The sequence below is a fragment of the Rattus norvegicus genome, chromosome 3, assembly GCF_021556685.1.
Source record: "Rattus norvegicus strain SHRSP/BbbUtx chromosome 3, alternate assembly SHRSP_T2T, whole genome shotgun sequence".
Classification (NCBI taxonomy): Eukaryota; Metazoa; Chordata; class Mammalia; order Rodentia; family Muridae; genus Rattus; species Rattus norvegicus.
This window is the reverse complement of record NC_141536.1, coordinates 81717402-81729909: the sequence shown is the minus strand read 5'-3', so window position 1 is coordinate 81729909 and position 12508 is coordinate 81717402. Positions and strand designations below refer to the sequence as shown.

Sequence of the window (12508 nt, the reverse complement as noted above, 5' to 3'; positions counted from 1 at the left end):
CTTTAAATTTATTATTGCATCCAGGACTCTTGTCCAAAAGATATTGTCAACTGGATCAGAGTGATCTTTCTTATTGTGTTAAAACCTTTCTGGGATCATTTTAACAGCCACACCCAGGAAGCATATTTTTGCAATGATTCTGGATTCCATCAAGCAGAAAATGAAAACTAACCATGACATGTTCCTTCTTTCTGTACACGTAAAAGTTATGTCCTTTTTCTTGACCCCTATGATACTGTATGACTCTCACTCAACCAATTGAAATACCTATAATCTATGATAACTTTTGAAGAACTGTTCACCAAACTTTTAAAAGATGATCCTAAGAATATTGTTGAAATCAAGTTAAATATATCAATGTGAATTTCTCTTGTATAGAAAAATGTGGCAAAAATAAATGTCAATGAGCCTAGGACTTATCATATACCACTATACTGTGGGTGCCATTTTACATTGTGACTGAAAACAAATGAGAGCTAAAATAAAATATTCCCTGGGAATACAAATTCATTCATTCATATATGAAATATATAGTAAAGTTTGTATTGAAGAAAATGATACCTGCTGAATGGTCCTCATATATTACCTATGCACTCTCCCAGCAAACTGCTTGTTTGAAATGAATGAGCTGTTCTTCTGATGTCTGTCTTATTGCCATAACTGTACCATACCTTATATCTGGATGATTACTCTGCCTAGCACTTGGTAAATCATATAAAAGAAAATCTAAAGTGCTAAAAGGAATTTTGACTATATGCTAAAGAGGTAAATATGAAACATGACTAAGATAAAGATTTATGTAAAGGTAAATTTCAAAGCAAATACTGAAGCTTTAAATTGTACTTTGCATATACAAGGTATTTAATTTTACTATATTTGAAACTGTCACCTTGTAGAAATCCAGTAAAATACCAAGATTTTATTTTCAAATATATAAATGTACTTACTACCTATTGGCAATTAACAAAAGCCATTTTTAAGTTCTCATTCATAAATAAAGACCTTATCCATAATGACTTGGGAACTGTGTTTAAAGTATAAACAAATATTTCATTGAAGATTTCATATTAGTACTAAATTTTTATTTTAGGAGAAAGGTAGGTTGAAAATACAGGAAAATGTGTTTACATAACTGAGCATCATGAATAATAATGCTTAAAATAATTTCTGCAAGAATTAAGAAACATTCTATCTGAAAAATTCAACAGCATCACACAAACCTAAGAGAAATTAGGACTTTATAAAACACTTTCTAGAACCCGACAATTAGTACTTTGTTGGAAGGTCCATCCAAATTTGATATCCGTCCAGGTGTTGGTAGGATAAACACTGCAAAATGGTAAGACTATACATTACTATAACTAGGGAAGTGAGGAAAATAAACAAGTTTGAGGAATACTTAAGCATTATGCAAATTTTAATGACAATGTCATTTCTTGAATCCTTTTTGTCCTAGTTTGAGTTTTGATTTGCTGTGAAAAGTCTGCATGACCATTGTAACTCTTAAAAAGGAGCTGAGAGTTCTAGCTCTTTATCTACAGGGAAAGAAGGAGTCTGTATGACACAATGGCAAACTTTGTACATATATGACCTCAAAGCCCACCTCCATAAGGTCACACATCCTCCAATAAGATACCACCTACTCCAACAAGGTCACACTTCCTAATAGTGCCATTCTCTAGGTCCAAGCATACAAACACAAGAATGGGGGTCATACCTATTCAAACAACCATATTCTCCTCATGGTGTTTTTGAGAAAGATTCTTTAATAAAATTTGAAATTTTATAACTCTCATGAATCCAACACAAACTCTCTTTTTTTCTGTAAAAAATCACTTGAATTGTGTATAACACAAAAGTTTTTACATACTTTTCTTGAGATAATGTTTGTAGCTTAGATGAATTCTGTTCATGATAATGTCTATGGTTAGTGTTGAAAGTCACATGATATACAAGTAAAGTCAGTATTATCCAAGATTGCTTCTAAATTTTTAAAATATCATGCATCTTTTTGGAGAAAATCACTCAGAAGGAATCACTTTACCTTGTGAAAGTTGTTTCTTTTTTCTTTCAATGAGCAGAGGTAAAAAATAATAAATAGGACGTCAAACAGTGGGATTTTTAAGAAGTGAATATTTTGGTACTCTTGTGGATATATAGAACAGCCAAACCTTTTCATTGAACATCCCTTTCTATTATACTCCACCTTTACAAGAAGTATATCTAATAGTATTGGGATTTGTTCAGAAACCCTAATTTCTGTGTTTAGGAAAAATTATTATCAGATAAGTGTTTCATTGAATTTGTATTATTGATGAATCATGACTGTGTCTCGGTCATCCTCCCACTGGTAGTATCAATGATGCTTCACCCTCTAAGGTGGTCTTTTCCTTATAGATGGTTGTATTGTATCTGTACCTTAAAGAGTTGTTTTGTCATCTTCTCTAAATTTTCAAAAATGTCTATGCCTTTATTAGAAGGAAAAGTCTGTTTGGAATGTATACCATGGTGCTGTATGTGATACAAGTGGTTATGGAACAAATTTCTGCTACATTCATTTTTCAAGAAGAGTTGAATGATTTTACATACCTCTTTGTAAAGCTTTGTACTTCAATCAAATTCAAAAATTTAGTCAGCAGCTAGACATTGTAACTCACAATTTTTACCCAACTCTTGGTAGACCAAGGCTACCAAGACTGAGGAGAATCGCTGTGAGGCCTGTCTGGAATAAAGAACCTATCAATATAAAAAATACATACAACAATAATAAAGGGCAAAATTACAAATATGATGAGTATTATATAAGGGAAATAACCGTGTTTTAAAGATTTCCTCTGCCTTATTACACAGCAAGTTATACAGTTTGTATTGCTACTGAACATGTGAGTACTCGTGCATGCTTATACACATACACATTAACCAAGATGCATAAAATAAGTCTAATGCTTCCATGATGGGATGTACTGGGATGGATTTCTATTCTAAATTTTCAGGAAAGAAAAGCTCCCTTCATCTGTCACGAATCCGCATCCTGATGCCTGTAACTCCCTGTATCCATCATAATTAAAAGAGGCTTGGGAAGGCATGCAGAGCCGTTGCACATCTCATGGCGTTCCTCACACCCAGCATCCCTGAAGATTACACTGTCAATCATAATACACATCTAGGGCAAGAAACCCATTTTCTCCAGTGGCCCTGTCAATGAGCAGATCCTGGTAAGTATTTATGAGCTACAGAGGCCAGGTGAAAGCTAAGACGTAGGAGATTGAGAATTTAATTAGGTCAAAAGCAGTAGGACTCATTAAATCCCATTCTCTTTCTTTATGTAATAACATGTTGTTGGAGAAGGCAACCTGCCTTCTTCATGGTCTGCGTATCACAATTATTATTTTAATTAAGAAAGGTAAGGGCTAATATCATTTGAGTTTTCAATTACAGTGTAGCTGATGTATCACTGTCTATGAAACTTGTAGGCAGAGCTTCTAAGGAGTCCCAGATAGCATCCTAGAGGGTTGATAGAATCTAGAGAACAAATAAATGGTGAAAACAAGACCCTCCTTTTCTTTGATACATTAATATCACCATCGTGTGTATGTGTGTGTGTATGTGTGTGTGTATGTGTGTGTGTGTGTGTGTGTGTGTGTGTGCATACATCTGTGTATGTGTGTCTGTCTCTTTTCTCTCTTATCAATTCTCTCCATTAATGTATGATATTTGGCAGGATCCCAATACTACGAATAAAGTTCCTGAATATAGGTCAGTTGACTGGTGGATAATATATCTGTTTTTATTATTCCAAATTGCTACTTTATATTAGGGCCCAAACTATGTACTTCATTTAGAAAAGGAATGTGTCCTTTGGCTTTTTTTTTCTTTCACATTTCAGTGTCTGTTAGTCCAATGCACCTTCCTGTGTGAGCATAAGCAAATCAAGTGTCATTAGTTGAGCCAAAGGTCCCTCTGCACAATGATGTGGCTTATAACTGTCTATGTGACCTTCTTCAGTTCCTCCCTTTCTGAGTCTAGGGGGAGCAGTGTCCTTCCTCAGTTGGGCTGAAGATGGTCCCATTCATTGACAAGATCTCAGGGCCCTTTCAGTTTCAGACAGAATTCCTACTTGGAATGCTAGAGATGGAACCCAGGGCTGTGTGCCTTTTAGGTAGTAGCTGTGCTCTGAAATATATGCCCAGTTCTCCTAAATTTTCTATGAGTTTTATACTAAAGGAGTGTTTGCTGGGCCTCATTGTTTTGAAAAGTGATGGGAGAAAAACACAAAAACTACAAAGAAAATTACTGGGATGAAACAAAAAAGGCTCAATGGAAAAGGGAGAGACATGAAAGAGAGTAAAGAGGGTAAAATGAATAATATTAATTATTCATACCTTTGAAACTACAAAGGAACAAAAATTTGTAAAAATATAGACTGGTGGAATAGGCATTTTCAATTTTCTTTAGGAACTCGATTTCTTCTGTGTGCTGGGTGTGTGTGTGTGTGTGTGTGTGTGTGTGTGTGTGTGTGTGTGTGTGTGACAGTCAATTAATGGTATATTCAAGACAAAGCCAAATTTATTCAACCAGATATCAAGCAAATCCATGTCCCAATCATGGATCTTCAGCTTACCCAATCTTCTTGCCAAAGGCTTTATTCAGATTACCTTGTTAATCACACTCATTAAGGACTCTATCCAGGGTAGTCTAAACCATTGTGCCTGTTTCATAAACAGCTGAAGGCTTTCCTTCTTGAAGCATTTTTCAAGGTTCTGCAGAATGAAAGGAGCAGGCCTCTCTCTACAGTCTGCTGTCCCAGGTTTTTCATATGCTCAAGTCACTTCCTATATTTAAAAGGACCCTGCACTTCCTTCACTTCAAGGATGCACTTGTTCATGTTAATCTGAAGCATCTTGTTACTTGGATAGTATATCCTAATTTTAGTTTGGGAAAACTGAGTTCCCTAGGTGTGATCCAACTTATCCAAGTAACATAAGAAAGAGCTAAGATGTGAACTGAAGTTACTTCCAAGCCCAAATGTGGGTTGAATTGATGCCCATGTAATAAGAATGATGAATTACATGTGCTGTGTTCATTATACAATAAGATTTCTTTGGTGTTTAAAGATGATGGACACATTTACCTTCTACCCAGGTGCTCATGGGAATATTTATATTTATATTTATATTTTTTTCACTTTGCAGTCCAGGTCCTTTATTTCCTTTGTATACATTAGGCAATGAATTCGTATGGACTGGGCTCCAGCAGCTCAGGCTCCTTTCCGTTAGTCCTCACAAAGTGGGCTTCTCTGGGTGGCACAGGCTGGCGCTTCAACTGAACCCAGATGCCCTTCTCTTTGGCTTCCTTTTTCTTCTGATCGTTCTCCTTCACCCGCTTCAGGAAGCTGTCTCTGCTCTTTGAGTGCTTGATGTGCTCAGTCCGCCCATTGATCCTCTTGGCCAGAATCTTGCCTTTAACTTGCTTGTTTACAATGATGCCCACGGCATGCTGGGTGACATTGTAGACTCTTCCAGTTTTGCCCTGGTAACAGTTATGGGGCATTCCTTTTTGAACAGTGCCTATTCCCTTGATGTCTACAATATCACCCTTCTTGTAGATTCGCATGTATGTGGCCAAAGGAATGACTCCAGGTTTCCTAAAAGGTCTAGAGAACATATACCGAGTACCTCTCCTCTTTCCTTTTGTGTTCGTCATTTTGGTGAGTTACTGGAAGATGGCTGCCCCGGCGAAAAGGAAGAGGGCGTATATGTATATGTATATGTATATGTATATGTATATGTATATGTATATGTATGTGTATGTGTATGTGTATGTGTATGTGTATGTGTATGTGTATGTGTATGTGTATGTGTATGTGTATGTGTATGTATATGTATATGTATATGTATATATGTATATGTATATGTATATGTATATGTATATTTGGCCCCCAGATAGCTTGTAATAGAAAAGAATACACTAATTCTCTAATGTGTACTTGCTGTTTGTAATTGACCTCAAGTGACTGTCCTTTTTGCTATTTTCATTCTGTTATCCCAAATCAAACCTGCATCTTTAGCAAAGGTCATCTTCCTGAGCTCCACAGCAAGAGTTCAAGCTGTCACGTGGCATAGTTGCACTTCACTCTTCATGTTACAGAGAATGCTTCCTGTTTCTTCATGTTGCTGTATACTGCCTCTCACTTTACACCTCATGCCAACCAGTGCTAGACTTCAAAATATTAGTAGGATCTCCAGATTCCAATATTTTCTTTTTCCTCGGCTTCCTATCAAGATAGTCACTATAGTGTAATAGTCTTCAAATATATCTCCTTTATTTGATTTCATAGGTCTTGGTTCTACCTCCAAGGATACTAATTCCTTAGATTCCTTCCCCAGTCTAAACAATTAATAAAGCAAATCTATTTGTCTCAATTTCCAATCGATCCTGATGGTCACTTCAGTCTTACAAAGGTTATAATCTCATCACATCTCATATAAATGTTAGGCTTCTGTGTTGGCACTGTGATGGGAGACTACAGGTTTTAAATGTCAGAGTTAATATAATTGTTGCAGAACATGGACATTGTACCTAAAGGGAAATTAAAATTTGTTTGCTTAGAGTGCATTGAAATCTGTTCATGACTCTGGAAAATAACATCATTAGCATAGCCACAGAAACGACAGTAACACATGTGTGCCTGCATGTGCTGGGAACAGGAGAAAGTATAGGTTACCGTTTTTATAACTTTTCCTGGAAACTTCGATTCTGAAGTATATATTTGGTTAGAAATTACTAATTTAATTTTAATTATAATTTTGAAAACAGTTTGATTCATTGTAATTTTTCAGAGACTACACAGCATATTAATAGGGCTAAAGGTTCTTTAGGGAATAGTTATAAGACTTTTTTTTAAAGAATGGATTGCTGAGTCTGGAATGGTTGAAATTTATTTTCCTATCCTTTAGTCTAAAATTTATGAGGCCACCAGCACTTAATCTTTCTGTACCTATTATCCTTCTTTACATACATATATAAGTACCTGGATTTACTACTTAAATATAGATTTTATTTCTGGTAACCCTTAAGTGTAGAATATTACTTGTGTGTGTGTATATTTAACTTTCCCAAACTATAAAAAATAGGTGAGTGCACCTTATATGCTTAGCATTTTTTAACATATTATCGTGAGTATGTAGGGAATTCGTCTGCTCCACATGCACTCTCCTTCCTGCTGACTGCTAGATTCCTTCTGGTACTAGCTCAGCTGAAGAGATTACCCAGAATGCAATATAGGACTATTGGATATTTCTGTCTTGAAGTCTGGAGCTGAAGGGGACAAAAGGAGAAAATGAACCCAAATCTGAAGATAATTGGATTCCATCCCTTCCAAATTCATGCTCAGAACAAAATATGCCTGTCATGAGATCACCCCTTCCTCATATGATTCTTCACAATTTTACACTCTCATCACAGACATTCTTTATTCTAAAGCTTCCTTCCTTTTGGGGGGATTCTGTGAACAACTAATGATATTCCTACAGTTTCATCTGATTGGTTATTTACTTAAAATAGTCTACTTAAAATGTGCAACTAGAAAAGCAATGTTTATAAAGATAGTGAATTGCTTTTGTTTTAGGAATAGACCCAGTCTCTCACACAGGATAAGCATAGTTGCCCATTAACCAATATCCTCAAATTACATTCAATGAACTTTAAAAGACTGAAGGAGCTGAAGGGGTTTGCAACCCCATAGGAAGAACAATAATATCAACCTACCAGACCCCCTCCAAAGCTCCCAGGGACTAAACCACTAACCAATGAGTACACATGGAGAGATCCATGACTCCAGCCACATATGTAGCAGAGAATGGATTTGTCCAGTATCAATAGGAGGAACAGCCCTTGGTCATGTGAAGTCTCATTTCCTCAATGTAGGGGAATGTCAGGGCATTGATGTGGGAGTGGATGGATGGCAGTGTGAGCATCCTCATAGAAGCAGGGGGAGGGGGAATATGGGAAAGGGGAGAAAGACGATAACCTTTGAAATGTAAATACATAAAATATCCAGGCAAAATAAAATTAAAAAATGAATATTTAACTTTATGAATGGAAAAACCAGATCAAGTATTATTTTTATAAATACAGTGCTCTACAGTTGCCTAACAATGAATAATCTGCTGTGTACTGACCTCACTGGGCCCATGGGGCCATTAATTCTTAGTGATTTATTACGTCCTAATAGTTAGAAGAATAATACTTGCTCTCATTTTTCATTCAACCTTTCACATCTTTGCTGTAGGGGAATATTTTCTTTAATGGTGTAGTTGCTAGAAGTTGCTTATGCTCTTATACATAGCCCCCTCCTTTTGCTCCTGTATGCAACTGTTCTGTAACCCTTTGAGTCATCTGGAACAGATATGAAAGTGTAAAGTGGACAAAAGAAGAACACTGGGTCAGCAAGTGTACTATAGTGACAAAACAATTCAATAGGGAGTGAATATGTTAAAAATATGTTATATATAAATGAAAGTATGATAAAGGAATTGATATGCATATTTAATTGCAATAATAAAAATTAAAAATAGAGATACTCCAACAAGCAAGCAGGCAGACAGGCAGGCATACAGACAGACAGACAGATGGATAACCTAACCTTTGACACTGTTTATACTGCTTCAAAAATGATAGATGACTTCCTAAAATCTTTCTATTTAGTTTTATTTTGCCTCAGGATCCTGTTTGACTCAGGATTTTCCTTAAACATTTTCTGCGCTACAAAAGTGCTTCTTCTGGGTATGTTTCTCCTGTCACTCCCAGGTCTTGTATCCATAGAGTGTTAATGAGCATGAAATCCTGGACTGAGAGCAAATGATGACTAAACCTCAGCCCAAACAGGAGCTGCTCAAAAATGCACCCCAGTGTAGTTAGTTCCCTGTCACACAGAAGGAACATCTTAGCCATTTGATTGAAGGTACCATGTGTGCTACCACAGAGATTGCCTTCTGGTTAGCAGCTCCATCCCATAGACAACAATTCCTGACACTATTAATGATACTGCTATACTTGCAGACAGCAGCCTACCATTATAGTATGCGAAGAATTAAAGGTCATGAAGGAGGAAGGAACTCCTTTAGGTAGTCCAACAGAATCAACTAATCTGACCCTAGGAAACTATCAAAGATTGAGCCACCAATCCAAGAGCATACACAGGCTGGATGGATCCCCAGCACACACACACACACACACACACACACACACACACACACACACACACACACACACGTACAGCAGATGTGCAGCTCAGACTACATGTGGGTCCTCTAACTGGAGTTGGGGCTATCCCTAAATATGTTGTCTGTTTGTGGAATCCATTCCCCTACAGGGCAGCCTTTTCTGGTCACAGTGGGCAAGGATGATCCTAATCCTGCAGAGACTTGATCCACCAGGCTGTGGGATACACAGGGTGGACTCCACCCTCTCCTAGAAGGAGAGGAGAGATGGTGGAGGGATTCTTTGAGGGTTGACTGTGAGGAGGAAATGGTTGGGATGTAGAAGTCTAAACCAAACTAATAAAAATAAAATCCTAAATCAGAAGAGCCTCGGTCACTTTAGCTAAAATTGCCCCTACTTTGTGATGACCCTATTTTATTCTCCATCTGAGTACACAACAGTTTGACAATTTATAAGTTGGGGTTTCCTGTTTACTTTCATGCATTGAAATGTAAAATCCATGCAACCTGAGACCATTGCCTTATTCACAGTCTCAATATGGAGTATAGACTTCTGCATAAATTTGAACCGTAGTATCAAAACATTTAATTTATATCCCAGAATGAGGCATGTAGACATAATCCAAGCTACTGAATCTTCTAATTTTAGTTTCAATATTGGTGAAAAGTAATTTGATCAATATTCAAATATAAATTTACACAAACTTAATTTTATCTAAACTACCAGTGGTACAAATGCCACAGATGTGAATAATGTATCTTAGGGTTATTATTTATTCTATAAACAACTACAGTTCTTTCCAGGTGTTCTGTGCTTACCTTTGTTAGTCTAACTTTTCCTAAATCAGGACATCAACAGACCAAACCAAAATATAATGAAAAAACCACCGTGCTAATAATCTCTGAGCATAAAGACACCCAACAATGTTTTTCTTTAATACCTTTTGGAGAGCCTGGAAAATAGCTTTGTTGTTGTTAGCAACTGATGTTCCTGAATTAGACCTGGGTGTTCAGTTCCCACCCCTTCACTCCTTGGGTGGCTCACAATTCTCTGTTCTAATTGATCCAGTGACCTCTTTTGTCTTTTGACTTCCACTGGCACTACACACACATGGTACATGGCACAGAAATACATTCAGGCACATGCATGTAAAATAAATAATCTATGATAACTTGGAGTATTCTTATGTATCAGTCAATATATTAAACATTTTTCTTGAGATGTTTTTAAAATAGAATGATATAGTACATATAATAATAATTTTACTAAATATTACTTTTTGTTCATTGCTTTCCAGGACATTAGCTTTGCTTTAGCAAATAATATCATTATTTCCCAACATTTTTTTTTAAATTACGGATAGCTTTCATTTTGATTCAAAGTATTGATGGAAGAGGTAATTGTTTGGTCATTCTTGTCTGCAGGGATCATATTTAAATGTTTTCACAATCCCAGTGAAAGAAGAAATATCACCTTTTACCATGAAAGCACCAGAGGTAAGACCGCCCCACATTTTATAAGCAAAGTTAAAAGTTAATTTGTCTCTGCGCTTATGTTTCATCCTCAAACTAGATTTGCTATCAATAAACATGAGTTGCTCTCAAAAGATTTTCTCAGCTTGGGAACAAAAATAAACAGTTCCCAAAGCAAGTAAAGCAGACTTCTGATACTGCGTCCCAAAGAGGAAACTGATTCAAAGGAGCAAGATGATACTGATAATTATAAATTAAGATTATCATATAAGTATAGACAAAGTTATTAAAGTTATTTCTCCTTTACGAAGGGAAACTATTATCTCTACAGATTGTATACTTGAAGAGTCTAGATATAGCATCTCCTGTTTCTTAGAATAATAGCCAAATCGGCTTTAAAAGAGAACATTTAGCCTACTATAACCACATTAGTATTTTCCATATTTCTCCATTAATTTAACACCCAACCATATGTTAGTCTATTCTAGAATAAATTATACCACGAGACATATTGTTAAATGGACAAGAGGCCTGAAAGCAGGTGTGACTACTCATTCTGAATTTCTGTGTACCTTAAAATATATTATTCAGGCAAATCCTACCTCAGGTTTCAATAAAATATTCATTTATAAAAGGTACACAGAAATACAAGATCAAGGGTAGTACTGAAATGAACACTCCTGATTGTGGAAATGTTTCAAAGTTGCCATTCTTTTTCAAACCACATCTAGTAGTTCATAAACCATTGCCATTTCAAATAATAATATTAAAGCAACTGAGCTAGAAGCTCTTTTATTCAATGATAGTTATGCAGATACATTAAAGGCACTTCTCACAGCACACAAACTAAAAAACAGCTATTTACACATTTTATTCAGCACCCTATTTTTTAGATCAACATTAATCTCCATTCTTTGGCTAAAATAATGCAGTTATTTGTAATTAGAAACAGGGGATTAACATTTCAGCCTATGACTATAAGTAAGTAGATACTATTCTTTGAGAAGTTTATTAGGGTCTTGTGGGTGGATCTGAGAGGTAGTACACTTACATATCTTATACCATGCCATGGGTTTTATTTCCAACACTACTAACACATATAAAGTTTATCATCATTATTATTATTTCCTAATCCAAAGTTGAGTTTTCATGTATAATTTTCTCAAAGGTTTTTTTCTAGAATCTCACATTGGCTCCTCCTCCACTATGAAATGTTTATTCCTCAAGTTTGTCTAAACATTCACTTCAGGAAAAATTGTGCAGAACTAGAAAGCCTCAAGTTACCACTAGAAACTAGAAAACTTCCAAATATCAAGGAATGCAATTCAAATAAGAATGTCTTTAAGAACGTTGACCACACATATAAGCCCTTTGCTCATTTCATATATATCTATCTGTGCTATAGGGGTGTGGATTGCTGGCTTTGCAGAGAAATGTGAGATTCTGTCTCCCTCCATAACAAAGCTTTGTAACATCTTACTTTTCAACCCCCCTTTACTCACTAACTGGCTTCTCATTCCATTTAACATTCTGTCAATCTTCTCAACATTCTAGATTGACATCTCAAGCTATTTCGGGCATGTTCTTCTTCCTTTAGTGCTCATTTTCAGAGGTGTGGGAAAATAAAGTAAAACTGATATACAGTTGACTAAACTCCTCATTGTCTGGCACCTAGCAGATGTTACATGCTCTGATACTTGATGCACACAAGTATAGTACTGAGAAATTCTTCCTTTGAAAGGTTTACACAGTGATACCCAGCTCCACTCAGTTGTAGGCTTTTTTTTTTTTTTTTTGGTCTGTGTCTCAAGACA

At 36.0% G+C, this 12508-nt stretch overlaps 1 protein-coding gene and 1 pseudogene across 6 annotated transcripts in view; both read right to left on the bottom strand.

Annotated features, from left to right (window-relative positions):
* The window catches only part of Lrrc4c (leucine rich repeat containing 4C), a 1368573-nt gene that overhangs the window by 1238969 nt on the left and 117096 nt on the right, over window positions 1-12508 (bottom strand).
* LOC148006518 (large ribosomal subunit protein eL21 pseudogene) lies at window positions 5215-5762 on the bottom strand (annotated as a pseudogene).